The sequence below is a fragment of the Pieris brassicae genome, chromosome 13, assembly GCF_905147105.1.
Source record: "Pieris brassicae chromosome 13, ilPieBrab1.1, whole genome shotgun sequence".
NCBI classification, from domain to species: Eukaryota; Metazoa; Arthropoda; class Insecta; order Lepidoptera; family Pieridae; genus Pieris; species Pieris brassicae.
This window is the reverse complement of record NC_059677.1, coordinates 261,856-273,772: the sequence shown is the minus strand read 5'-3', so window position 1 is coordinate 273,772 and position 11,917 is coordinate 261,856. Positions and strand designations below refer to the sequence as shown.

Sequence of the window (11,917 nt, the reverse complement as noted above, 5' to 3'; positions counted from 1 at the left end):
AGCTGTTTATAAGATTTTGTTCCTTATTTAAAAGTTGGCTCATTTTTTGGCCTATTACATTTAATTTTGTTAATTTAGGCATTGCAATATTATTACTATCACAACATACTGGTGATGACACCTGCACAGACTGGCTTGAGTTTCCAAACTCAAAGCATTGTGCTGCATGTATGGAGATCTTGATAAGATATTCCATAGCAGCCGAGTATTTAGAGACCATGCTCGGTGACTCCTGCAATTTTGATACCATGGAATCTGCTAAATTTTGAAGTTCCAAGATTTTTTGCAATTCTTAAGTGTCAAATTCATATTAAATTCTACTATTTTTGAGTTCAATTAAGTGTCAATATTAGTTTTAAGTTTTATGTTATCCTTCATTAATTTTTTATTATCTAAACAATATTGTGCATTTTCAGTAATATTTGTGTTTAAGTTATAAATTTATTGATTTTAATGTCCAAGTCTTTAAAAAGGTCTTGTGTTAAAACCTCTGAACTCTGGTGTGAGGCTTCTTCAAGCTTTATGATATGTTGATTTGTCTCATACAATTCCCTTCCAAGATCAGGTATGCGTTTCAGGGCACTTTCATATTCTATTTCACAGCCATCAATATTCTCCTTTCAGCAAGTCACAGTCATCCTGAAGGGCGTTATCTTGCTGAAATTTTAATTATTTTATTTATTAATAAAAATATCAATGATAGCTGGGCTTTGAGCTTTTTATTAGCCTTTAGCACTTACCAACAATTCTCTTTCATTGTCTTCTCTAACTCTAATATATTAACTGAGCACATAACTCCCTGGAAGCTTTCAATTCCCTAAGCGCTAGCCTAAGTTTAGACTCTTCTTGTAAGGCAAGGTCTGTGCGAGAACGACTCTGCGAGTCAGCATATTGCTACAAAGATGTTGTTTTGGCTTACAATAAAAAGTGTAAGTACTCAAGTTAAGTATGTGGTAATTTTAAACTATTGGGACAAGCCTAGTAGTATTATTATTATATATACCTTAAGTAGTACTGACTTTATATGTATAATCCACAAAACGCCAAGTTTAATAGCGAGATATTTCGTAAAAGGAAATAAAAATTTAATTTTTCAACCCAACTGACACTACTTTTAATCACAATATTAGCGTTTAGACGCTAATTTTGTCAGGAAATCCTATTTTAACACAGCACTAATGAAACAGTTAGCAACAATGGAAAACTTTAGGGAAATATATAGCAAAATTATTAAAAATTATAAGGACTTACAGTGTTGCCACTGTGTTGTTGTTCTCGGTCCCCATAACTCTCAGGCTCAGGAGGTAAATAAAAATTAAATACTGAGAATTGAACTCTATATCGCTTCGCTTTACAAAATTATCGCTCGGAATTATATTTACTATCCAACATAATATATAAAATATATATAAGATATGACATAGTGATTATTACGCAAAATTAAAGTTGACCTAATTATGGAAAAATTCAATTAAGAAGAAGCGAAATGGGTCAATATAGAAGGAGGTTAGTGCCATGTCGCACTTGGCATAGTTAATATGCTTCAATGGACGCGACTTTTGCAAGCTATTAATTTTCAAGAGGAAGTGAAAAAATATTTTGCATATTTTAGAAACACATTTGATCTAGAATATATTTATAATTATTAGATTTTAGAATTTCAGATTATATTTCTTAACACGCTATATGTTTGACCTGATTTAAAAAGATTTCGACTTTTAGATGAACAAATATACCTACACTCAATATATTTAGCACACATGCTTGGAAATCTAGGTAATAATCATCATAGTTAAATATTACTGATTTCAATCAAAACCAACAAACATTATTGATTTCAAATAATACAGTTAACAAAGCTTACCTTCCTACCTTGCTAAAATGATGCTTTTTAACGATGACGTGTCAACCACAGCAGGATTATTACAGGCCCATTAGATTGACCAATGGTCATAAAATAGATTCAAAAATCTAAAGCCCAGACCTAAAAAACTTATAGCGACATTGATTTATTTTTTATCTAGTCCTAATTTCATCAAGTTCCTCCAGAACACAGAAATGTAATAATTTGTTTTTGAGATATAGGCCTTGCATTGTTGGAGGTGACAAGTATAATATACCCATACACCCGGGTAAATCATTTTTAATTTTCACAAAGTTTTACCTGTTAATTTAAGTTATAAAACGATTTTTCTAGACCAGTAGGTTAAGAAATGCCAGTGACAATTTACATCTCTTGACTATGGTCTTCACATTCGGATAATGAAATATTAAACAATTTTTTATTAACTAACGCAATTTATAATTATTGTTAAAATAATCAATCAATTTACAATCAATTTCTATACTCGTCGTGTTCATGTGTCGTGACTATTATAGTCTAAAAATTAAAAAAAAAATTATAAGAAATTTAAAAAGTTTGGTCCCTGTGGCAGTACCTTTAACGCTGGCAGCATTTCCTTGCTGTATTGCGATACTTATTGGTTGAGCGAGGAAAGCACCAGCTCTGGAGTCGCTGGTTCTGTCAGGCGCCAACTTAATTTTTTAAATAGTGCCTTTGCACTTGAACCCCACGTCCCAAGAGTCTCTACTCCAAAGGAAACAAAATCAAAGTTAAAGGAAATACTCTTTTATTATTACTATGTAGATTAAAAAACTTGTAATTACTGTATATTTGATTGGTATGATATCATAATAGTCAATACCTTACAGTTATATATATTTCCTTGACGCGATGGCAAACAAGAAAATGAGCCCGACTTAAAACAATATAATAAGAAAAACAAACAGATAAAAGCAAATAGAAGGCGTCCATCAATTTCCGCGAACAAACACTGATTGGAAGTCATTGTAACGATCAATAACTGTGTTGTCTTCCGACAAATACTGTTTTATGGATAGTCTGTGGAGTGTTCTAACTATGGGTCTATGTTTACTCACAATTGAATATTGCACAAGCTCTCAAGTATAACACTGCGTTTTAGTGACAGCACCTTCTACAACTGTTTCTATTTTTCATTGTTTTTTGCATAGTCCATGAAGTTATTACTTAGAATATGAGTTTATATAATAAATTTTTAAAGGGCGCTTTCGGTTCGGTTCCATCGGATTACGAGACCGTCTCATATTTTGTATGTCCGTAATAGTATTTATACCAAAGTAATATTTAGCTACAAAATATTAATAACTACTAAATAAAAAAAGTATGATCAGGAACCTCAACCCCTTTCCGAGCGGCTAGATCCCTTGGCCTTGCCTAGAGATGTGGGGTCACGGAGAGTGTTCAGAGGAGCTGTACGGTTACCTACAGCTGAGTTTCATCATCGGACATCGAGGCAGAATACGAAACTATCCCGTATTACTTTTACTATTTAATGCAGTTTTTGCCTCGCACCACCATAATATACAAGCTGGCCACTGAAGTATTTCCGAACCAATTCGACTTAGAGTCGTTAAAGAAAAGAGATGGCATTCTACACGAAATATTTCGAATGTCTTTGATAGATGGGAATGCCAAATTAATCTGAGAAAATTTATGCCCCTCTAGAGTATACAAATTAAAAGTATTTTAGAATACCATCCCAATGATCGATGATGATATTATTTTTAATTCGAGTATATCATTTCAATGTCTATACACAATAGACTTCAAACTGACAAACTAATACACACTGACATTTGTCAGCTGTCATGTCGATGGGTAGTAGTGTTCTGTGATTATTAGATGTTATAATATGCCCTCTAGTATTAACTTAGACTATATCTAGTCAGACTATAATATTTTAATGGGAGATAGATTTTTGGTTTGTAGATTTTTTATGTAAATCCATCGAAGAAATAATATTACTTTTTCATGCATCAGTTTTTATATTCAATCCTATCAAAGCGATTCAGGATTAAGTACATTCATAGATCGACATAATTCATCTGTTTTTTTTTATAGGGAGCGCACCGTGTGTAAAGTGATACCGCAGCCCATGGACCTTTAATGATAGAGGGATCGCGAGGGCGTTGTCGGCTTTTTAATTGGTACTCTCCTTCCTTTTCTTGAACTCAAGGTATAAATTGTGTCTAGTTTACTTTGGGTTAGTAAGAATAAGCCTAATATTTTTAGACTACTTGCGTAGATTGTTGGTGAACTGGTTCTCAGTTGGAAGCCTTAAAAAAGAACCATCTAGATTTAAAAATGTTCTTTAAACAAAAAAATACTTTATAATATTTATCTATTGATTAGGCATGGTTTTGTATATCTATAGATACTATATATTACTACAGTAAAAACCCCAAGTTACGTTTTACCCTAGTAAACGGGCCACAAAATCAGTGAAGCGAAAAACCATTCAATGGTCCAATACAAAATCTTTGTAAGGGTCTTATAACGGATATTTTATTGAGAACTTTGTAATATCCTTTAATCCATTTTATTTAAATCACAACGATTTCTGAGGAATAATAATTATGTGCTTACTACTTATTTTATATACCTATACCTACCTATACCTATGATATATACAATATTCTATAGTCTAGCTATAAATACTGAAACAAATTTAAAAAAATGCCATTGCAAATAACATTTATTACTTTTACAGTTTATTTCGTTGATTTTAAGCAAGTAGATAATCACCACGATCCGTGTTGGCCTAGTGGCTTCAGCGTCCAACTCTAGTATGCCGTAGGTCCGTACCCAAAAATGGTTGAAGTGTCACTGATTTTTTTACATAATTACCATCACCTCATAGTGTTTTCCTTCACCGTATGAACTATACTATGTAGCCATAGTGTTAGATTTTCACCAGGGTAACACTGATCTACTCTACTTCTTCGATTAAATCCAACATTTCAAAATACACCGGAAAAGAAACTCGATACACCTCAGCTCGTTGCCACTCGACAAATTGTTGACAAAGCGATTTACTTTGATCGCGTTCAACAATACTCAACGATAAGGCGTTGCGATCTAAGCGATTTTACGCTTGATATTTTGAAGTGCGGTTACAATATTGGGGTGTACTTAAAGTATCATTAAAATGTCCTTTAACTGTACATGATGTATCCAAGCCGTCTCGACCAAGGTGATCCCAACAAATATTGTTATTAAGAAAATTTCACAAATGTGTGTGACAAACAACACTCTCATATTACGATGGGCCGGAGGTCCGGAACAATCGAATAAGGACACAAGATGCTCGTCCGAGGCCAACACAACTTTACCACTGAGAATGATCAGCGTTGTTCCCTTTTTCTCTTTCGATTTCATCAGGTGAATTTCCTTTTTGCTGAAACGATGCACTTATCATCCCTTCCGCCAAAAAGGCTAATCCTAGTAATTTTTCTGATTTTCGACCCATCTCGATTCTGCCTTAAACATGAGCAATTTAGTGATTTCCCAAACAAAAATTGGATACTTAATCCACTTCAGTGTGGGTTTCCACCCGGACATAACATGACTGCTCTGGTCACAAACTGGAAGGCATGGACCACAAACAACTCACAATTCTCGTACTGCTAGATTATGGCAACGCTTTTAATATAATAAACTTCGAAATTCTAATGAGGTTGCTTAGATCTATTAATATTTCTTCTCATACTGTTAACTGCTTCTCCGACTACCTTAATAGGCGCCGCCAGTGTATTAAGACAAGCGATTGCATGCCTCAGTGGAGTTTGCATTTGGCGCTCCGCAAGGCGGCGTAGTTTCTCCTCTACTTTTTGCAATTTATACTAACTAACCTAGCATAAAAATAGTACCTATGTTAGAATTTAGGCTCATGTTTCAGATTTGTTCAGATTGATTTAAGCTGACATTAATGCAGAATTGGTTATAATTTTTCCTAACAAAAGTACTTGGCCAAGGTTTGGTTTTTTCTATTTCACTTTTTTTCACTAAAGTCTTCTAGCAATGCTCATGCCCATAGGCGGCAATATAACATTGTTGTCGTGCTTCTCTTCATATTTTTAAATTCACATTCCTACTTGGCAATGAAGCCTCTACATTAAAGAGAGAACGCGGGCACGACTGGATCGATCAGAATTTCTTTAATAATTGAGATAACAGAAGCTGAAATTATTTCCACAATTATTAAAAATAAATATGTCCAACGATGGCAGGATTCTTATAGTACAAGTAATAATTTTACTAAGATATTTTCTATTAAAATAAGTGTGTATTTTAATTCTGGATGAATCGCATTCGCACATAAACTGTACAACACAATTTTCCATCAGTCTATTGTATGGAAATACTTAATAATATACTATCTAAATGTATATTGCTATTATTATAATCTTTTCCTTACTGGTTGGCCATCAGTCCCACAGTGTTTATATTAGAGAAAAAAATAATTTTACAAATAAGGATGTTTTTAAAAGAAAATCTGTTAACGTAACAATCAATTATAGATAGATATATGTATGTTTAACAAAACCTTCTTAAAGAACTCTTTTATATAAATATATATTTTTGTAAACTATCTCTTGTACTAGCTGAAATAAAGGCTTTGAAATTGCTTTAGCTAGTTACGGGTACATAATTTAGGGTTCAAAAGAGGAAGGTATGGAGTTCTTTGCTCATTCTTCTCCATATGAAACTGCCTTTTGGAAGGGCCAACTATAGTAACGTTTTTTAAAAAAGTAACGTTTTTCAAAAGTGCCTTTTTAATAGACCTTATTAAAATAAATGATTTGCCTTATTAAATCTCTATAAAATAAGCATTAGATCATGTGTAATGTATCTTCTTGGCAATTTTTACACTACGTGGAAAAGAAACTGAATTATAATTAATTTTATCAGAGGCGCTAAATTATTTAAAGTCTGAGCCGGAGTTATCCGTTTCATGATCATTTGCTAATCTAATAGGCATGTAGACGATGAGCCTCCTGTTCCTGACACACACTGTCGACTTTTTGGGTCTAAGGCAAGCTGGTTTAGACACGATGTTTTTCTTCACCGTTCGAGCGAATGTTTAATGCGCATTGAAAGAAAGTCCATTTTTGCGCAGCCAATGATCGAACCTACGACCGCAGGGACGAGAGTCGCACGCTGAAGCCACTAGGTCAATACTTCTCATCTCAATTTAAACTTTTATGTTACACTTCATTTATAGCAAAGGTGTTTTATAACCAAGATTGGCTAAAAATTAAAGTTTCTCAGTGATTGCTTGGCTCCAAAAAGCTTCTCTCTGTTTGTTGTAATGTTATCGTTCCCTTTGTCATATTATATTTGTAACTTTTTAACTCTTTACTTTATAAGGAATTTCAATTTGTACTGTGGTGTAGCCAGGAACAAGGCTAACAAACCCTTCAGTGGTTTTTAGTAGTTTTCTGTTTTAGTTACATGTTAATTATGTATATATTCAAATCAAATTTTTATATTTACAAAACAAAAATCTTCAAATATTAATTTCAACACGTATTACAAGCAGAATTCATTACAGCAATCTAAAGTTTTTTATTTTTATTTCTGTCAATTCGGAGTCCCACCTCAAGTGTCCTAAGTTGTTTGTTACTGAAAAGCTTTTAACAATTAAGGTCAGTTGACAGTTGATATTCCTCTAATAGTCGTAGCTTAAGTTTAATTTTAAAATAAGTTTGAGCAACAACTGTTATTATATTATTTTATATATATATATAATACATATAAAAGTATAACATATCTGCTATTGTGTCCCGAAAATCGCCCTGAATAATCATCAAATGATTGTTACCCGCGAATCTGGCGTTTTGTGTGTTGTAGTGTCACAGCGACCTACACCACAACATAATTAGAAGCATTTAATGTATCTATCTTTTTTATTGACGTTCATAAGTGTATATTTTGTTACCTATATGAATAAATGATTTTTGGCCTTTGACCTTCTGCATGGTATTACGATCAGGTAGTTTCCAGTTCTATATAAAAAGGTTATCAAGACTACTAACGCAGAAAAGCCTTTAAAAAAGCTAAAGAGCTTCATGAGTACGTCATTGGTATCGTATGAGTGCTGTAATGTATACAAGAAATAAATGTCTACGCGAGTACCAGGAAATTATTGCTATTAATATTCAACGTACTTTGAATATACTGGTAATCACTGGTAGGTGATTTATAGCGATTCATAGTGGACGCGGCGCCTGCGGCCATTTTTCAGTTGTCACAAATTGTGCCGTGACGAGATGGCCTCTGCCGCTCGACGCTCCGCTCACTTTGTCGTTTCACATATTTTAACATCTGTTAAATTCACTCTTACACAAATCGCGGTCATATTCAGTAATTAATAGACAATACTACGTAACAAAAGCAATCTGATTATAACGAATCATAAATCGCGCAATGTTGGAATTCTTTAATCAGTTGAACGCATAAGCCTTGACTAAAATACGCTATAATTATTTCAAAAAATATCCAGCGGTACGAAGCCGGGATAGCCCACTGTACAAATTTAAATAACTGTACCTTATTTCGCAATAATATATTCTATTGATAGGAACTATTAAAGTAGACTTTAGAGGAGAAACGAGGCGTATATTTTTCTCCACATTTACGTCAGAGGTAAACCTACAGTAAACACAAAGCTAATTTGTTAAAACAAGAAAATGAGCGCAACAAAAAATGTAGAACACTTGCGTGTAACAATATTAGCTTTATAAATAAAGTTAATCTGTTAATTAGAGTAAAACCGACTATGTTAATTTCCTTGCTAAGCCTGGTATTAGGATTTTTATTTTGCACAGATGTTTACATTTTTTTGTGCTATATAACCTGTAGCTTTGACTTGAGCTGGTTAAATGTAACCAGCAGGCGCCAGGAGGATTTTATGACTAACGTTTTTCAACAAATAAATGTCTGAATTGTTCTATCTTAAAAATGTTAAACAAATTCCGACAACAACTTAAGGTTAATTACACACAGTAACACAACACAATAATGAATTACAGACTTTATTCATTCACTCGCTGACTCACTCATTCACTCACACATTTGCACTCACACACTCATTTATGCACTCAAGCGTGTTGATAACAGTTAAAAATCAACAAAAATAAAAAGATGTAACTAAATTATTTATAAATTAAATATTTTAGGGATTTTTAATTAAGTTTGTTATGAGAGAGCTGGAAACCCTGACGCAGGTATTTTTTACTTAAAAGGGTCTCCAAATCTTACACATTGTAATGCTGTAATTGTACTTATAATGAATAAACATGTCGGAGAATGAATATTTTAAAATTACCGCCACTTTGAAGTTAGTCGTAGAATGCGGTGTGGTATGATAAGGTAGACTGTCAACGTTGACAATTGACAATGCCTAGTCTGTGTGATCTACCAAATTTCAGTGGTGCGACTGTTTCGTGGCAGTAAGTGAATTCTTTAGTCACTTGAGTTTCGAACGTCGCCTGCGCCGGACGTGCGCACTGACTGTATTATAATGTCGGACGATGGTAGTAACACCAATTTTGCAAATATTAATCGCGTTGAATCTGCGACAAACATATATTTTATTATTTATTATTTTTACAATATACTACAAGGCAATCACCGTCCACCTTATTAAATACCTTCAACATGCTATAAAACTTAGGCAGGTATTATTTGTATTTAGTTACATTTTCAAACTCCATTGCGATGATCTGGCGAGAAAAATGAAGGGCGAAACTACAGTGCATTTGATTGATCAACAGTATCTCTAGTCCATTTTTTAATTCTCATAAAAAATAAATCAGTGGCGCTGCAACCTTTTTAGGTCTGGGCTGAGATTGCTGTCTCATCGTTTGTCAATCTAATAGGCAAGTAGGTGATCAGCCTCTCGTTCCTGAGACGTTTTATAGCGAAGCCAATTTCCTCACGATGTTTTCCATCAGCGTTCAAGCGAATGTGAAATGCGCACATAGAAAGGAAATTAATTGGTTCATAGCCGAGGATCGAACCTACGTACTCAGAAATGAGAGTCACACGCTGAAGCCTAGTGGCCAACACTGCTTCATATAATTCCAATAGCTAAAGAACGTTTCGTCTTGGGTCTATCATTCTCATCACTCCGTCGCTTTAACGGAGAGATCATAGGTTTCATAGAAAGAAAAGTTGTAAGTGGTATTGGTTGGTGGACTCATTTTCCGCACGTAGTTGGTCCGTTTTGCGTAAAGTCCTGGCTAATTTAGCCTAGCTCCTTCCAGAAGCAGAGAAGTCTCCTAGGCACTTCACAGGCTTCACGGAGCGACCTCACTGCTCCGAGGATTTCTGTACGTTGTATAGCCACAGCCTCGCATTCCAGTACTACGTAGGTGACTGATTCCTCTGCGCTGAAACAGCATCTATCATTGTTTTGAGATTGGTTTTATTTAAGCTTGGAAGTCGCTTTGTTAGTTGCGGGTTTGTAAGTAATATATGATTTTAGACAAATGATTGTGTATAGAGCTTCCAATGATATTTATTTAATGGAAACAGTGGCGCCATCTCCACAAAGGAGTAATATTTGTATCGTTACATTTTACAGTCTGTTTCGCATACAAATAGCATTTTATTGGCGACCGAAGCGATTAAATTCTTTATTTACTCGCCTTTATGATGTCATTACAGCTTATTTGGGAGTTAAAGCGAAATGTATTTTAATTTATAAACAATATGTTTTAAGGCCGACAACGCGAAAGGTTTATGAGTGCTGTTGGATATAGGTTACTATTTTGTTAACTCAAAGATGATGGGTTCGATAACCGGCGAATAAACGTTTAGGATTGGTACTCTCATGAAAACGGTTTCCATACTAATATTACTTTGATTTGTGATCAATGCTAGCCTAGTGGCTTTAGCGTTCGACTCTCTTCTCTGAGGTCGTAGGTTTGATCCCCGGCTGTGCTTCAATGGATTTTCTTTCTATGTAAGCATATAACATTCCCTCCAACGGTGAATTAAAACATGGTGCTAAGAAGTCGACGGCGTGTGTCAGGCACAGGAGGCTGATCATCCACTTGCCTATTAAATAATCAAATGATCATAAAACAGATAAAGAAATCTAACGTTCAGACCTAAAACAACTGTTGCGGCATTGATTTATTTATCTTATTTTATTCAATTTATCACCAACTGAAAGGTCACACTCTTTGGCTCAAGTGATTTTTCGTCTCCAATTGTATTTGCGATGTGATGAAAAGTCATAAATGTGTATTTTAGTAAAGATGGTACAATTAGACTGATTTAGTTTTTATGAAAAAGGGGGTAAGTCTATAAAGTGTAGACGTAATATAAAAATCATCTTCTTTATCGCAATATTCATTTCTGAAGGTCGTGGAGCTGCACAACCTCTGCGCCTGCGCGACGGTAAAACCTGTAAGGGCCTTTTTGGTCCAGCAAGTAGGGGATCGGCCTCGAGGTCTGGTGACACTCTGCCAGTTACGATCAGTTTTTTTAAGTCTTCTTTTGGCGCATGAGGGTAACATTTTCCCGGATAAAACGCAATAATAATAATATTACTGTGACGATGTGCAGCGTTTTTGTCGATGAAAAGGGAGAGAGCGATTAAGAGAGAGTGAGAAATGGAGATGGAGAAAATATACACGCTATTGGTTGATGTATTCGTTTAGTAGTTACATATTAGAACTTTACATGGCAATTCTGTCCCATAACGTCTTGTGCAGTAAACGCAGATTTATTTATTTATATCATCATTAGCACATTTATATTATTATTATTATACAGTGTGTAAACAGTGTGAATATAGATATACATTCTTTATTGGGAAAAGTGATACTCTTCTTTAATAAAATCCCACGGGCTCTTTTATCTTTGCCTTTTAATAAATTTAAGAAATGTATTAAAGACAAGCTGTGTAAAAAGAGGAAAATAATTAAATTCAAAATACTGTTTCACTGCTAGAAAGTTCTAGCAACTTATTATATATATACATTTTAAACTAAATTCTGACCATTACATTACAGTGAATAT

At 34.2% G+C, this 11,917-nt stretch overlaps 1 long non-coding RNA gene across 1 annotated transcript; it reads right to left on the bottom strand.

The window, feature by feature from the left end:
- Positions 1–614: 614 nt before the first annotated feature.
- On the bottom strand, positions 615–1,328 carry LOC123717813. Its single transcript, XR_006754876.1, has 3 exons — positions 1,004–1,328; positions 741–894; positions 615–657 (listed from the first exon to the last, which is right to left on the bottom strand). It is a non-coding gene; the product is annotated as an uncharacterized LOC123717813 (long non-coding RNA).
- Positions 1,329–11,917: the final 10,589 nt, after the last annotated feature.